The 18,372-nt window shown below is 38.3% G+C and overlaps 1 protein-coding gene across 7 annotated transcripts in view; it reads left to right on the top strand.

The window, feature by feature from the left end:
• Positions 1 to 18,372, top strand: part of LOC112129628 (putative uncharacterized protein encoded by LINC00467 homolog) — a 68,946-nt gene that overhangs the window by 49,563 nt on the left and 1,011 nt on the right. For 3 of the 7 annotated variants that reach the window (XM_054521101.2, XM_054521099.2, XM_054521086.2), the window contains one exon: positions 12,978 to 13,054. The exons of 3 other annotated variants lie outside the window; for them this stretch is intronic. The gene's annotated coding sequence lies outside the window, so the exon portion shown is untranslated. Of the gene's footprint in view, positions 1 to 9,321; positions 9,423 to 12,977; positions 13,055 to 18,372 lie in introns of all 7 variants that reach the window. One more of the 7 variants, XM_054521097.1, reaches the window with a different exon arrangement.

Raw genomic sequence — 18,372 nt, 5'->3', positions numbered from 1 at the left:
AAAACATAGGCTACTGATACATGCTACAGATGGATGAACCTTAAAAACATATAAAGTGAAAGAAGTCAGACACAAACTATTGTTTGATTCCATTTGTATGAAATTTTTAGGATGGGCAAATCTGTGGAGCCCAATGATGACCTGGGCTTGAGTCTGTGAGGTGTCAAAGTGGGGACTTGTTGCATATAGGCAGAGAGAACTTTCCTTCCTCTTCTTCTTTTTTTTTTTCTTTTTTTGAGATGGTCTCACTCTGTCACCCAGGCTGGAACCGGTGCAATCACAGCACACTGCAATCTCGACCTCCTGGGCTCAAGCAGTCCTCCCACCTCAGCCTCCCATAGCTGGTACCACAGGCATTTGCCACCACACCCAGCTAATTTTTGTATTTTTTGTAGAGACAAGGTTTCACCATGTTGCCTAGGCTGGTCTCAAACTCCTGGCCTCAAGCGATCTCCCTGCCTCAGCCCTCCACATTGCTGAGATTAATGATGTGAGCCACTGCACCCGGCCTAGAAGGGAACTTTTTATGCTGATGGAAATGTTCTGAAACTGGATTGCAGTAATGGTTGCACAACTCTGAATTTTACTAAAAATCATTGAACACTTAGGGTAAATTTTATTATATACATACTATGCCTCCACAAAAGTATAAAAAAGAAGACACATCAAATACTAATAAAATAAATATAACAAAATACAGTAATTAAAACGTAAAATAACAATTTTTCTTACTAGTATGAGTATAGTAATTTTTAAATTATTTTTATTGTAAGACTGAGCAAATGAATAAACGTGAAGTGGTTGAAAAAACCAGGGTTTTCACTGTGGAAGAAGGAAGACACCAATATGGAATGGAGGAAGACAAAGAAGAACCTGTGGGACTTGATCGAGATTTGAAATTAATCAATTTAAACTTACAATTTTTAGAATATTTCCTACCTCTGTAGCTGAAAGGGTCTAGAAATAGTGGTACCCTAATAGCAATGAACACACCTAGTGTTCAGTTCATGGTTTCTAAATACCATTCTCTACTAAAAGGAGCTAGTACTCCTTGATTACTCCTTGGTAAAATGGCTGGCTCTAAGGCTAAGTCAAGAAAGTGAACACAGAGAAAAAGAATAATTTTATAGTGGTGGAGAAGCCTTGTAGACATTACTGAATCAAGTGATCAAAATTAGCATCATCAATAATGAGACAAATCAAAATTGTGTGACTCCTGTTAGGATGCATTGAGAAGAACACAGCATCACTGATGTGATATTCCTGCCAAAGATGTTGTTCTAGTTCAGAGTGCTATAACAAATTACCATGGGCTGGGTGGCTTAAACAACAGACTTTTATTTCTCACACTTCTAGAGGCTGAAAGTGCAAGATCAGGGTGCCAGGGTGATTGTATTCTTTGTGAATGCCCTCTTCCTGGTTTACAGAAGGTGGTTTTCTTGCTGTCTCAAATGACAGAAAGAGAGCTAGCTATTCTTTTTATAAGGACACTAACCTCATTCATGAGGGCTCCACCCTCATGACCTAATTACCTTGCAAAGCTGCCACCTCCAGGCCGGGCACCATGGCTCACACCTGTAATCCCAGTAGTTTGGGAGGCTGAGGCGGGCGAATCACTTGAGGTCAGGAGTTCAAGACCAGCCTGGCCAACATGGTGAAACCCCGTCTCTAATAAAAATACAAAAATTAGCCAGGTGTAATCCCAGCTACTCAGGAGGCTGAGGCAAGAGAATGGCTTGAACCCGGGAGGCGGAGGTTGCAGTGAGCTGAGATTGTGCCACTGCACTCTAGCCTGGGCAACAGAGCGAGACTCCATCTCAAAAAAACAAAAAAAGCCACCTCCAAATAGCATCATGTTGGGATTAGAGTTTCAGTGTATGAATTTTGGGAGGTGACACAGAAAATTCATTCCATTGCAGATCCATAACCTAAATCTAATAATGAGAAATCATTATACATGCGTAAATTGAGAGACATTCTACAAAACAACTGTTCTGTAATCTTCAAAATTGTCATCATTAAAGTCAAGGTAAATCTGAAGAACTGTTCCAGATTGAAGGAGATTAAAGAGACATGCCATTTAAATGCAGTGCCTGATTCTGACCTGAATCCTTTAGCTATAAAGGACATCAATCTTTTATATATAAAGGACTTGGAAAAACTTGGATGCTATTTGAAAATTAGAGGGTAGTAATGTATTAGTGTGAATTTCCTGATTTTGACCTCAAATTGTGGTTACATAGGAGAATGTCCTTGTTTGTTGGATGACAACTTACTGGAAGTACTGTATTTGCAACTTTTCTGTAAGTTTTAGATTGGGGAAATACTAAAAGCATTCCTGTTACAGTAAAAAACCAGAAAAGGACATCTGCTATCTCTTGTTTTGAAGATACCAGCAAATTCAATTAAACAAAAATGCCCAGCCAGATCAATTAGGCAAGAGAAAGAAATAAAGGATATCCATATTGGAAAGGAAGAAGTCAAGTTATCCTTGTTTGCAAACAACATGATCTTAAATTTAGAAAAGCCCAAAGACTCCACCAAAAACTCTTAGAACCGACAAATGAATTTAGTAAAATCATAGGATACAAAATCAGCACACAAAAATCAGGAGTGTTTCTATATACTAGCAGCAATCAGCCTGAAAAAGAAATCAAGAAATCAATCTCATTTACAATAGCTACAAAAAAATAAAATACCTAGGAATAAATGTAACTAAAGAACAAAGAAGTAAAATATCTCTACAAAGAAAACTGTAAGACACCAGTGAAAGAAATTAAAGGTGACAAAAAAAATGGAAAGATATCCCATGCTCTGGAATGGAAGAATTAATATTGTTTAAATGTCTGTACTACCCAGAGTGACTTATAGACTCAGTGTAATCTCTATCACAGTACCAGTAATATTTTTCACAGAAATAGAAAAAAAATCCTGAAATTCATATGAATAGCTAAATGATCCTGAGCAAAAAGAAAAAAGATGGAGGCATCATACTACCTGATTTCAAATTATACTATGAAGCTATAGTAACCAAAACAGTATGGTACTGTAAAAACAGACACACAGACCAATGGAACAGAATAGAGAACCCAGGAAGAAATCCATGTACTTCTAGCCAACTCATTTTCAACAACGGTAACAAGAACATACAATGGGAAAAAAATAGTCTCTTTAATAAATGGTACTGGGGCTGGCATAGTGGCCCATACCTGTAATTTCAGCACTTTGGGAAGCCAAGGCAAGAGGATTGTTTGAGGCCTGGAGTTTAAGACCAGCCTGGGAAACATACTGAGACCCCCCATCTCTACAAAAAGTTAAATATTAGCTGGGCATGGTGGTGTGTGCTTGTGGTCCCAGATATTTGGGAGGCTGAGGTGGAAGGATCACTTGAGCTTAGGAGTTTGAGGCTACAGTGAGCTGTGCGTGTCCCTCTGTACTTCAGCCTGGGCAACAGAGTGGGGCCATTCCTAAAAAATAAAAATAAGTAAATCTTGCTGGGAGAACTGGATATCCATCTGCAGAAGAATGAAACTAGATCCCCATCTTTAACCACATAAAAAACCTTAGCCGGGCGTGGTGGCTCACACCTGTAATCCCAGCACTTTGGGAGGCTGAGGTGGGCAGATCACAAGGTCAGGAGTTCAAGACCAGCCTGGCCAACATGGCAAAATCCTGTCTCTACTAAAAATACAAAAATCAGCCTGGCGTGGTGGCAGGTGCCTGTAATCCCAGCTATGCAGGAGGCTGAGGCAGGAGAATCACTTGAACCTGGCAGGCGGAGGTTGCAGTGAGCCAAGATCGTGCCATTGCACTCCAGCCTGGGTAACAAGAGCAAGACTCCATCTCAAAACAAACAAACAAACAAAAATAGCCACAATATATAAGGAACTCAATAGCAAAAACCGAATAATCCAATTTTTAAAATGAGTGAAAGACCTGAATAAATATTTGTCAAAAGAAGGTACACAGATGGTCAACAGATATTTGAAAAAAAAATGCCCAACATCACTAATCATCAAGGAAATGCAAATCAAAACCACAATGAAATACTATCTCACCCCAGTTAAGATGGCTATTGCCAAAAGACAAAAAATAACACAAGCTGGTAGAATGAGAGGAGCTCACCTACACTGTGGGAATGTAAAGTAGTACCTCCATGATGAAAAACAGTTTGGAGGTTCCTCAAAAAATTAAAAGTAAAACTACCATATGATCCAGCAATTCCGCTGCTGGGTATATATTTAAAAGAAAGAAAATCATAACATCAAAGAGATATCTGCAATCAGTGTTCCTATGTTTATTGCCTCACTATTCACAAATAGCCAAGGTATGGCATCATCTTAAGTGTCCATCAATGGATGAATGGATAAAGAAAATGTGGTTATGTACATAGTGGAATATTATTTAGCTATAAAAAAGAATGAAATCATGTTATTTGCAGCAATGTGATTTGGAACTGGAGGTCATTATATTAAGTGAAATAAGCCAGGCACAGAAAGACAAATATCACATTGTTCTCTCACATGTGGGAGCTAATAAATTGGATCTCATGGAGGTAGAGAGTAGAATCATGGCTATGAGAGGCTGGGAGGGGAAGAGTAGAGGGCAGGATGAAGAGAAGTTAGTTAAGGAGTCCAAAAATACAGTTAGATAGAAGGAATAAGTTCTGGTGTTAGTAGTACAATAGAGAAATTACAGTTAACAATAATTTAGTTCATATTTTAAAACAGCTAGAAGAGAAGAATTGTAATATTCCCAACACAAAGAAAAAATAAATTTTTGAGGTGATGGATATCCCAGTTACCCTGACTTAATAATTATAGATCATATACATGTATCAAAATACCACATTGTGCATCTATTGATTTGGCAAATAAGCTAATAAAGAAATTTAAAAAGAAACAAAATATCACATATAGTCCCAAAATATGTATAACTATGAAATATCGATTAAAAATATAAAAAATAAAAAACAAAATTGAGATATACATTGGAAAGGAGGAATGAAGTTACTATAATTATTAGGATGTGTGTTCTTACACCTAGACAACTCCAGAGAATCAATTGAAAGTTTATTTCTTTAAAAATTATGGGGGGAGGGTGGAACAAAAAGGCAGAACATAGAGGAATTTGAGGACAGTAAAACTATTTTATATGATAATTATGATGGTTAATACTCAGTGTCAACTTGACTGGATTAAAGGATGAAAAGTTCCTGGCTGTGTCTGTGAGGGTGTTGCCAAAGGAGATTAACATTTGAGTCAGTGGGCTGTGAAAGATAGACCCACTCTTAATCTGGGTGGGCACAATCTAATCAGCAGCCAGTAAGGCCAGAATAAAAAGCAGGCAGAAGAATGTGAAAAGACTAGACTGACTTAGCCTCCCAGCCTACATCTTTCTCCCGTGCTGAATGCTTCCTGCCCTCGAATATTGGACTCCAACTTCTTCAGTTTTGGGACTCAGACTGGTTTCCTTGCTCGTCAGCTTGCGGATGGCCTATTGTGGGACCTTGTGATCATGTGAGTTAATACTCCTTAGTAATACAACATATACATATGTATATATAAAATAGTATATCCTATTAGTTCTGTCCCTCTAGAGAACCCTGATACAATAATATAATGGTAGATATATGTCATTCATTATACACTTGTCAAAACCCATAAAATTTACCACTCCAAGAATGAACCCTAATGTAAATCGTGGACTTTGGGTGATGATCATCTGTTAATGCAGGGTCATCGATTATAATATATTCCATTCTAATGCTGGATGTTGATAGTGAGGGAGGCTGTGCATGTATGTGGGCAGGGAGTATATAGGAACTCTCTGTACTTTCTTCTATGTGTATTTTGCTGTGAACCTAAAACTTCTCTAAAAAATAAAGTTTATTTAAAAACTAATAGAATTCAGTTAGATTTCTGTGTGAAAATGTGAATTTGGAAATCAATAATCTTTACATATATTGATACCTGTTAGAAGATTTTATGGAAAAAATCCTATTTACAGTGGAAATTTTTTAAAGCTACATAGGAATAAATTTGAGAAATATGCAAGGTATTATGAATAAAACATTTAAATACTGTAATGATACATGAAATAAATGAAAAGGCATACCATGTTCTTGGACAGGAATACTCTATATCATAAAGATATCAACTATTTTTAGGTTAAATTTTAATGACATTTAAATCCACCTTAAAATAAACCACAACATTTTTAGAGTAGAACTAGACAAGATTATTCTAAAGTTCTAGTTTAAAAAAAAAAGCAAGAATAGATTGTTCTAATAAGGGGGAGAACTAGCCATACCAGATATTGAGAAATATGAAAAATATAAAGTTAAAATATTGAGGTATTGACACATGGCTACATGGACAGATCAGTGAAATAGCTCAGGGGAAAAAAGCAATACATACAAAATGTGGCATATAACAGAGTCACCTCAAATCAGTAGGGAAAAGTTGACATATTTTAAAAATAATATTGAGACAACCAGCTATCTGCAGAAAAATTAAAGCTGAATTCATGCCTCAGCTTTGTATTGGGATAGATTCCAGATAGATCAAAGATTTACATGCAAAGAAATGAAACCATAAAAGAATTGAAGAAACCATGGGAAAGTTTTGAAATCTTAATCAGAGATGATTAAGAAATATATATACAAAGGCTTTCTATATATGTCACAAAGTCCCCAAACCCTGAGATAAACATTGATAGATTGAATACATATGTAGCCCAAGCCCAAAGACTCAGCAGTCATACTCCTAGGTATATTCTCCAGAGAAACTCATGCATTTTTATATCAGTGTACCTGTACAAGAATGTTCCTGGCAATGTTGTTCATAATTGTCAAAAAATAGAAGAAACTCAAATATCTATTAACAATAGAAAAGACAGATAAATTATAGTGTAGGTGTGTAGTAAAGAATTTCATCTTGCTCTAAGAGAAATCTAGCCCTTGCCCTTGACTTCTGGGAATTAATCTGTAAGCCCGATGGTCTCTAAACCCAGTGTCATGCTTGATAGGAGTACACTTTGAGCACCCTCTAATTTGAAAATCTGAAATACTTCAAAATCCAAAATTTTTGAACACCAGTATGACACCACAAGTGGAATATTTCACACCTGAAATTTACATGATGGGTCGCAGTCAAAGCACAGGTATATAACACACAGTTTATTCAGCAAACCCAAGGAAATAAAGACTCCCCCTCCAGCCCACTTTAGCTGCAGTATATCTTTTTTCCAGATTCCCCCATGCAAGCATGTCCGCAAAAGACAATAAAATGACATGTGTGCAGGCCACACACACCAAGTGGCAGGTTCCCCACAGTGCCCCACATAGGGCCAAGACCTACATGCATGATTCACTCTGGTTTTGTTTTGTTTTGCTTATTCTCTGTGGTGTAAAGATACTGTTACAGATGCCCAAAAGGCCTGCAGATACCCTTATGGGTAATAGTAATAAGAAAAATGAAGCATTTGTGTTTATATATAACAGAGAAAGTCAAGCGGCTGGAGAAACTGGACAGTGGTGTAAATGTGAAATGTCTTACAAAAGAGTAGGGTGTTGGACTCGTTATATATATGACCTGAAGAAACAGAAACATGAACTGTTGAAGTTCTATGTTGAAAGGATAAAGAGAAGTCATTGAGAAAAAAAAACAACAACATTGCCTAAAGCTGAAAATGAAAGTCTCAATTGTGTATTGAAAGAGTGGATCTGCCAGCATTGCAGTGAACATTATGTCACTTAATGGTTTGCTGATCATGAAACAAAGATGTATAATAATGAACTGAAAATTGAAGGGAACTGTGAATATTCAACAGGTAATTGCAGAAATGTTTAAGAAGACATGGCATTAAACTTTTAAAGATTTGTGATGATAAAACATCTCCATGAAGCAGTGGAGAAATTTATTGGTGAGTTTGCCAAAATCATCGCTGATGAAATCTGATGCCAGAACAAGTCTGTAATGTGGATGAAATACCACTGTTTTGGAATTATTGCCCTGGAAAGACACTGACTACAGCTGATGACACAGCCCCTATAGAATTAAGGATGTCAAAGACAGGATAACTGCTGATATGGGCTAATGCAGTAAGCAAACATTAAGTGTAAATTTGTTGTGATAGGCAAAAGCTGTGTCCTTGCTGTTTTCAGTAGGTGAATTTCTTATATGTCCGTCGTTATGCTAACAAAATAGCTTGAATCACCGGGAACATCTTTTCTGATTGGTTTCACAAAAATTGTATATTAGTGGCTCAGGCTCACAGCACAGAAGCTGCACTGGGTGATGACTACAAGATTTTTAAAAATTCCTTGACAACTGTTCTGCTCATACTCTAGCTGAAATTCTCATAAAAAATAATGTTTATGTCATGTACTTTCCCCCAAATGTGACTATTAATTCAGCCATGTGACCAGAGTATCCTTAGATCAATGAAGAGTAAATATAAAAATGTTTTCTTGAATAGCATGCAACAGCAGTGAACAGGGGCATGGTTGTGGAAGGTTTTCAGGAGTTTAGGATGAGGTTTGCCATCTATGCTGTTGCCAGCACTTGGAGCACAGTGATTAAAGACAAATTTGTGCATGCTTGGCACAACCTCTGGCCTGTGACTGTGTTCAGTGATGATGAACAAGATGGTGACTTTGAAGAATTCCATATGTCAAATGAGAAAAAATGATGTCTGGCCTGCTTATATATGCAAGAAAATACTCCTTCAGAGTCCTGAAAGCTGGAAAATGGGTATCGAAGTTTTTAACATTGATAATGAGACTCCAGTTGTTCATTCATTGACCAGGGATGAAATAGCTGAAATGGTTCTGAGTCAAGGTGATCATGAAAATGGTGACAATGAAGATGAATATTGTTAACACTGTAGAAAAAATACCTACAGACAACATGATTGTCTAGGCCTGTTTGTGTTGCTATAAAGGAGTGCCTGAGGCTGGTTAATTTATAAAGAAAAGAAGTTTACTTAGGCCTGGCACAGTGGCTCACACATGTAATCCCAGTTCTTCAGGAGGCTGAGGCAGAAGGATTGCTTGAGCCCAGGAGTTTGAGAATGGCTTGGGCAACGTAGCAAGAACCCCATCTCTACAAAAAGTTTTAATAATTAGCCAGGCCTGGTGGCACATGCCTATAGTCTCAGCTACTCAGGGGGCTGAAGCAGGAGGATCTCTTGTGGTCAGAAGTTCAAGGCTGTAGTGAGCTATGTATGATGTGCCACTGCACTCAGCCTGGGCAACAGAGTGAGACCCTGTCTCTAAAAAAAGAAGAAAAGAGGTTAATTTGGTTTATGGTTCTGCAGGCTGTACAAGAATGGCTCCAGCATCTGCTTCTGGCAAGAGACTGAGGCTGCTTCCACTCATGGCAGAAGGTGAAGGGGAGCCTGCACCTGCAGATCTCATGGTGAGAGAGAAAGCAAGAGAGAGAGGAAGAGGTACCAGGCTCTTTCAACAACCAGTTCTAGGTGAACTGTTGTGGGAACTAATAGAGTTAGAACTCACTCATTACTGAGAGAATGGCACCAAGACATTCATGAAGGATCTGCCACCATGATCCAAACACCCCATTAGGCCCCGCTTCCAACATTGGGGATCAAATTTCAACATGAGGTTTGGCGAGTCAAATATCCAAACAATAGCAATGGTGAAAATGTGTGATGGGCTTATTGAAGGGATAGAACAGTGTACATTTATAAAAGAACAAGAAATCATCACAGTTGATAATGTCAAAGAGAGACTTCTAAATCAAAAGCATTGTTAATGAGGCAGATGACTCTGGAGGAAACATTTTAAAAAGCCATCCAGCAGAAAGCCTTCTTATCCTTAGAAGACCCACTTCTTGGTCTCTCACCTGCTTCTGATAACTTAAAAAAATGGTGTATAGTAACCTTTTAATCAAAACACAGCATGATAGGTGGGGACTGAAAGCCTGTCATTGTTTGTTGTTGCTGTTGTTTAACAGCTGATACAGGTGTTCTGGTGATGCTACTGTGCTGCTTAGTTACCTTGAATGCATTATTTTTTCACTCTATTACTGGTATGTCATATTTTTTGCTGTTATGTACTTATGTGTGAATAAGTATAGGAAAAGGATTCCTTATCAGTAGCGAATAAATAAATTCAGAGTCAGGAATGATGGTGATGCCAAACAACCACAGATTACCCACATGGGTAGTGGTTGAGGTAGTGACACCTTTGTTTTCTGATGGTACGATGCATGCAAATTTTATTTTATGCACAAAATTATTAAAAATTACATAGGTCAGGCACGATGGCTTATGCTTGTAATCCCAGCACTTTGGGAAGCCGAGGCAGGCAGACCTCTTGAGGTCAGGAGTTCTAGACCAGCCTGGCCAACGTGGTGAAACCTCGTCTCTACCAAAAATACAAAAATTAGCCAGCCATGGTGATACGCACCTATAATCCCAGCTACTCCGGAGGCTGAGGCACAAGAATCTCTTGAATCCTGGAGGCAGAGGTTGTAGTGAGCCAAGATCGTGCCACTGCACTCCAGCCTGGGTGACAGAGCAAGACTCTGTCTCAAAAAATTATTGGCTGGGTGTGGTGGCTCACACCTGTAATCCGAGCACTTTGGGAGGCCGAGGCGGGTGGATCACAGGAGTTTGAGACCAGCGTGGCCAACATGATGAAATCTTGTCTCTGCTAAAAATACAAAAATTAGCTGGGTGTGGTGGAGCGTGCCTATAATCCCAGCTACTTGGGAGGCTAAGGCCACAAGAATTGCTTTAACCTGGGTGGTGGAGGTTGCAGTGAGCCGAGATCCCGCCACTGCACTCCAGCCTGAGTGGTAGAGCGAGACTCTGTCTCAAAAAAAAAAAAAAAAAACTATTGTATAAAATTACCTTCTGGCTATGTGTTTAAGGTATATGTGAAATATAAACTAATTTTATTAATTTATTTATTTGATTTGAGACAGGGTCTGTCTCTGTCACCCAGGCTAAAGTGTAGTGATGCAATCCTAGTTCACTGCAGCCTTGAACTACTGGGCTCAAGTGATCCTCCCACCTCAGCCTCCTGAGTAGCTGGAACCACAGGTGCATGCCACTGTACCCGGCTAATTTTTAATTTTTTTTCTAGAGACGTGATCTCTCTATGTTGCACAGGCTGGTCTCAAACTCCTGGCCTCAAGGGATCCTCCTGCCCCAGCATCCTGAGTAGCTGGGATTACAGGCATGAGCCACTGCGACCAGCCTTGAATTTTGTTTTTAGAACTTGAGTTCTATCCTTAAGATATCTCATTCTGTATATGTGAATATTCCAAAATAAAAAAATATTTAAGATTAGAAATACTTCTGGTCCCAGGAATTTTGGATAAAGAATACTCAACTTGTATCTTTGTTTGCCTGTAGGCCTTGGGTCATGTGATTTATGATAGGGCTGGCCACACCAGATAGTCTAAAAATGTGATTTAGGATGGGGAAAAAATCAATTTTAAAAGGTCTTACAACCCAGTAGACAAACGTGCAGAAGATATGACCAGACAGCTCACAAAAGGAAGATATAAATGCCTCTTAAATTTATTTAAAGATGCTCAAACTTACTCATGGTAACAAAAATGAAGATTTTAATTAAAAATGTCATTTTTCACCTATCTAAATAGTTAAAAGATTCCAAAGTTTGTTTTCACATCATGTGATAACATGGGGAACAAGGTTCGGGGAAGTATATGTACTTTCTGCTGATGGGGAAGAACATTGATTCAGCGTCAGTGGAGGGCAATATGACAATATCTATTAAAATTAGAAATATGTATAATCCAGAGTCCTCAATTACACTTCTAGTAATTTATTCACACACCTTTAAAACCACATGTTTACATGTTATTTGTAGCAATATTATATGTAAAAGATTGGAAACAACATAAATGTCCATCTGCAGTAGGCTGATTAAATTCTGGAATCTCTATACAATGGAATATATTGCAATAAAAAAATACTAAGTAATCCTTTGCTTACTGATTAGGAATGGCCTTCAAGTTATAGCCACACAGGATGGTGTGTAAAAATATGTTACCATTTATGGAAGTAGTGGTGTTGAAGGGAAGAACATATATATTTAGTGGCCTATAAATGCATACAAGTGTCTTTGGAAAGATATGCAAAAAAATTGTAAGATTTGTTGTTATCTTTGGGAAATATTATGGACTAAATGTGTTCCTCCAAAATTCATATGCTGAAATCCTAATCCCCCAATGATGTATTAGATGGTGGGGCCATTGGGAGGTAATTAGGTTTAGATGAGATCATGAGATTAGATACTCCATGATGGGATTAGTGTTCTTGTAACAAGAAGAAGAGGCCAGGCGCGATGGCTCACCCTTGTAATTCCAGCACTTTGGCAGGCTGAGGCAGGCGGATCACTTGAGGTCAGAAGTTCGAGACCAGCCTGGCCAACATAGAAAAACCCCATCTCTACTAAAAATACAAAAATTGATGGGGCGTTATAGTGCACGCCTGTAATCCCAGCTACTTGGGAGGCTGAGGCAGGAAAATTGATTGAACCCAGGGGACGGAGGTTGCAGTGAGCCGAGATTGCACCACTGCACTCCAGCTTGGGTGAAAGAGTGAGACTCCATCTCAAAAAAAAAAAATACTTAAAAAGAAGAAGAGATATTAGAGCTTCCTCTCTCAACTCTGTGGGGATACCATGATAAGAGGTAGTCTGGAGACCAGGAAGTGGGCCCTAACCAGACATTGAATTTTATGACAACTTAATCTTGGGCTTCCAAATCTCTAGAACTGTGAGAAATGTCTGTTGTTTAAGCCACCCACCTGTGGCATTTTGTTATAACAACCGTAAGTGACTAAGGGAAAATTTAGATGGCTGGTTGACAGGTAGAAAGGAGATGTTTTGCTTTTTAAATTTTGGGCCACTGCTAAAAAATAAGGTCTGTGTGTCTTTTCTTATTGAAGCAATCATTAATATGTTTTGTTTTAAGGACAAAATATGAAACACCAAGAAAAAGAAAGAGAAGGAAAAAAAGGAGTAAACAACCACATATGTCATCTTTCCAAGGTATCATGTGCTTCATGTTTAAGAAATTTATTTTGCAGTACTTTTCGTAGTTGGTTTACTTTTTTTTTTTTTTTTTTTTGAGATAGGGTCTCACTCTGTCGCCCAGGCTAAAGTGCAGTGACACGATCACAGCTCACTGCAGCCTCAACTTCCCTGTGCTCAGGCAGTTCTCCCACCTCAGCCTCCCGAGTAGCTGGGACTACAGGCGTGTGCCCATCACATCTGGCTATTTTTTGTAGACACGGGGGTTTGCCGTGTTGCTCAGCCTGGTCTCAAACTGGGCTCAAGAAATCCTCCTGCCCTGGCCTCCCAAAGTGCTGGGATTAGAGGCATGAGCCATCATACCCAGCCTGGTTTACACATCACAGTGTACGACATGTTAAGGAAAAAATTATGTGTATAATTTTTCTTGTTGGTTATATAAACTGCATACTTTAAAATTTAGATATATATTGTCATCTCTTAAATATATCAAGAAAAGTAACAATTCCACATGCTTCAAAGCATCAAAAATTGCCAATTGGATTTTATCTCTGTACCCTGAGATGACATTCAGTGAACAGGTATCTCTTTCAAAATTTATTTTTGAAAATATGTATTAACATAGCATAGTTTTATATAATGTTCTTGAAGTCAGGTGATATAATTAAAATACAGAATTACAATATCCTTAGAAAAAACATTTATTGAAAATAACAAATGGGCCAGGCATGGTGGCCTATAATCCCACCACTTTGAGAGGCCAAGCCGGGAGCATTGCTTGAGGCAAGGAGTTCAGATCAGCCTGGACAGCATAGTGAGACCCCATCTCTATAAAAAAAATTTTTAAATTAACCAGGTGTAATGGTATGCATCTATAGTTCTAGCTACTCAGGAGACTGGAGTGAGAGGATAGTTTGGGCCCAGGAGATCGAAGTTACAGTGAACTGTGATTACACCACTGCACTCAGAGTGATACCCTGTCTCAACAAAAAAAAATTTTTTTTTGAGACGGAGTCTTGCTCTGTTGCATAGGCTGGAGTGCAGTGGCATGATCTCTGCTCACTGCAATCTCTGCCTCCCAGGTTCAAGTGATTCTCCTGTCTCAGGCTCCCGAGTAGCTGGGACTACAGGTGCATGCCACCACGCCTGGCTAATTTTTGCATTTTTAGTAAAGAAGGGGTTTCACCACATTGGTCAGGCTGGTCTCGAACTCCTGACCTCAGGTGATCCACCTGCCTTGGCCTCCCAAAATGCTAGGATTACAGGCGTGAGCCACTGTGACCTGCCAAAAAAAAAAAAAATTTTAAGTAAAAATGTCCTGTGACTCTCAAATATGATCAAAATGACAAAGTTGGTTTTCATCTTGTATGGAATAGTTAGGATACTATCTGCCCTAACAAATCAGGTGCTTTACAAATTTACATTTAGAAATTGCTTTAACTTGACGTGGCGAGCTGGCTTACACCTGTAATCCCAACGTGGCGGCAGACACCTGTAATCCCAGCTATTCAGGAGGCTGAGGCAGGAGAATGGCTTGAACCCAGGAGGTGGAGGTTGCAGTGAGCCGAGATCACGCCATTGCACTCCAGCCTGGGCACCAACAGCAAAACTTCGTCTCAAAAAATAAAAAAAAAATTACTTTAACTTGCTTAATATGGTATCTGAACTTGAACACTTCATGTCTGTATTTGTGACTGTGCTTCTTATTTTATATTTATTCACGCTTTTTTTCTATGGACTCCAAGAAGGCAGAAACTAATAGAAAATAAATACTTCCGTAAGGGTACAATTCCATGGGTGCCCAGAGCAATTATTAATCTGTTTCAGATTGGTAGATCATGTAGTCCTCCCCAAAGGAGATGGCAGTATTTGAATCAAATCTTAAAGGATGAGTAAATTTTACTAGGCAGAAAAAAGGGTAAAGAGCATTCCAGTCTGAGGGAAAAGCATTAGCAAAGGCAAAGAGGAACAAAAGTTCATTTTGGATCAGGATATTTGCAGTTGAAACTGGAACATAAGATGAGAAGTGGCATGTAGTAAGAAATGAGACCAAAGGAGTAGTTTGGGACTAGTTTGGATTTTACTCTGTAGGCATTGGGAACATTTGAACATCTTAAAACAGAAATGACATTTTCTAACCTTTGTTCTAGGAATATAATTCAATATCGTAATGATTTGGAAGGAAAAAACCTACAGGAAGCTGTTGTAGCCTAGTGAGGAAGATAAATATTAATACAGCCAATTTATAGATCAGACTAAAGACAATGATTAGGGCATTGAAAAGAACAGATAGAAGAGATATTGCAAAGGTAAAATCTGTATGACCTAGTAACTGGATATAGAAAGTCTGGAAGACATAGTTTTATAGAAATTCATTGTTTTAATGGGATAAATCTTATTAAAGGATCATCCTAAATGGTTTTTTAATACTATGCACAAAGTTCCCAAATTTAAAGCATACAAATTTTGGAAATTGAAAGTTTTACAAAATGGATGATTCCTTTAAAATAAGTTTAATAAAGATTGGTGGACTTCAGGCAGACTTGGCAGGATACAAGTTTTCATACTCAGTAGAGGACTCTTGTAAGTCATAGGTACCCTATAGTGTTATAGTATCAACCCACCTTGGTGTGATTGGTGTCCTTATTTGCCACATAATCAACTAGTCAAGTTGTAGAAGAGGAATAATCTGTTTAATAAATAATTAAACCTTATCAGATTCTAAAATTAATGTTTGACAGATAAAGGATTTAAATATACTTAACTTTATAAATACCATCAGATATTTTTCCTAGGAAAAAGGTAATACAGTTCTTGCTGATGGTATTTATAAAGTTAAGTATAGTTAACCCTTTAACAACATGATTTGAACTTCAGGAGTCCACTTACATGTAAATTTATTTCAACCAAACGTGGATTGACAATTCAGTATTTGTGGGATGTGAAACCTGCATATACTGAGGGCCAGCTTTTTGTCGGCTGGTTCCACAAAGCTAACTGTAAGACTTGAGTATGCGTGAATTTTGGTATATGCAGAGGTCATGGAACCAAACTTCCATATCGACTGAGGGACAACCGTATCTCAAAATAAACATTGCATTGTGTTTTTACAGTTCTTTATACTCTATAAAAACATTTCATTTGTGTTTAGTACACACTTGAACTAAAATTTCTAAGTAATTCCTACATTGCAAATGTTTGTTTTGTAGTAAATTGGAGGTAAATAGAGTCATTTGCTTGGAAAATTTTCTTGGAGGCCACAAATCCAGTGTCTAATGCAAGCAATGTCTAATGCAAGCATTCTGTCATAAACTGTTTCATTGGGATGGGGCACTCTACTATATAATTGATAGGCTGGGATTTGCCACCAACTGACCAACTGTTACAAGGATTTGGATAATTATAAAATTACTTTTCTTCCTTTAAAATCTCCAGCACAGGCCGGGCATGGTGGCACAGTCCTGTAATCCCACCACTTTGGGAGGCTGAGGCAGGTGGATCACTTGAGGTCAGGAGTTCAAGACCAGCCTGGCCAACATGGTGAAACCCTGTCTCTACTAAAAATTACTGGGTATGGTGGTACGTGCTTGTAATCCCAGCTACTTGGGAGGCTGAGACATGAGAATCGCTTGAACCTGGGAGGTGGAGGTTGCAGTGAGTCTAGATGGCACCACTGCACTCCAGCCTGGGCGACAGAGCGAGACTCCATCTCAGAAAAAAAAAAAAAAAAAAAGAAAGAAAATCTCCAGCATATAACAATTGTGCATAATGTCAGGGCTGAATCAGTGGATGTCATCTCAAAATAATAATAATAATAATAATAATAAAGCTTTTAATTTCTCAGTGCTTAGTATTGACCTGCTTCTTCTCCAGAGCTCTTCATATTAGTAGATTTACAACCCAAGCCTGATCTGGGGATCATTCTTGATTATTCTCTCTCACCATTCCCCTGCCATTACTACCACACATGCATTTTTAGTGACAGTTATTATAGGTTTGGTCTCTTGAAAGCTCTTTTTTTCTTTTTAGCTTACAAAGACTAAAAAGTGAATCTTCAAATTCCCAGCCTCCCTTACAGCTAGCAATAGCCATTTAGCACAATTTCTGGCCCCAGTGATATAAGGTAAAATTCTTATAATCTTAGAAACATAATTCTTTTTTTTGAAACGGAGTCTTGTTCTTTCGCCCAGGCTGGAATGCAATGGCACGATCTCGGCTCACTGCGACCTCTGCTGCCTGAGTTCAAGCGATTCTCCTGCCTCAGCCTCCCCAGTAGCTGGGATTACAGGTGCCTGCCACGATGCCCAGCTAATTTTTGTATTTTTAGTAGAGACGGGGTTTCACCATCTTGGCCAGGCTGGTCTTGAACTCCTGACCTCCTGATCCACCTGCCCTTTGCCTCCCAAAGTGCAGGGATTACAGGCATGAACCACTGCATAGAAACATAATTCTAAGATGAGAGTTAAATAGGTTCAAATTAGAATACAATAGATTGGGGGCATGTGCCCAAGTTTCATTTAACTCATTGAGGGAACCGGTAGGATGAAAAAGTTAGTTGAAATGATAATATTAAAAACTTGGTTATTGTTTTTTATAATGAATGAGGGAAAAAGGAATGCTGAGATAAGATTGCTAAATTAGATACAAAACTGGTTAAGTTCTATAGAGCAATGAAAGTATAATCTTTAAAGTCACCCTTTCTACTGGTCAGAAAAGAGAATTGTCACACTTCATCCATTTTATTTAAGTTAGTCTCTAGCTATAAAATTGTTTGTTATGTAGATATATGAGCTCCAAGCCATAGTGAATACAGTGTCCAACAAAATTACTTTCCCTGGAGAATTAGATAACTGTTAGGCAGCCTTTTTAAACAGTGCTCTAGCATGACATTAAAAGGTCATGCAGCTATCGCTTAACCTTATTTCCAAGTTTTGAATATTCTCCTTGATAGCTGCAATAATGAATACTCTGAACTTTACTCAGAGTTAAAACTTTTTCCCATCCTAGCATTAGTCTGGATACCTGCAGTGGCAGAGAGCTCTTCTTTCCTCTTGTACTAGACCAGAATAAAGGGGTACAAAAACAAAACCTCCCTTCACTCTCTGCCAGGCTGTGGTTGGGGTCTAGCAATCTAGGCAGCAGAGTCAACAGCAGTGTTAACAGCAGGATGGCATCAGATACTACTGGATAATGTTAACTATGCTGAAGAACAAATATGCTTATATACCAAATACCAGACTGTAATGTTGTGATGATTTCTGGGAAAAAGGAAAACTATAATAAAGTGAGAATAAATAAAATGAAAAAAAAGTTTTAAGAGAAAAAAGGATAAAGAT

Source organism: Pongo abelii, chromosome 1 (assembly GCF_028885655.2).
Source record: "Pongo abelii isolate AG06213 chromosome 1, NHGRI_mPonAbe1-v2.0_pri, whole genome shotgun sequence".
NCBI classification, from domain to species: domain Eukaryota; kingdom Metazoa; phylum Chordata; class Mammalia; order Primates; family Hominidae; genus Pongo; species Pongo abelii.
The sequence above is the reverse complement of the archived record's forward strand: the minus strand, read 5'-3'. Positions and strand labels throughout refer to the sequence as shown.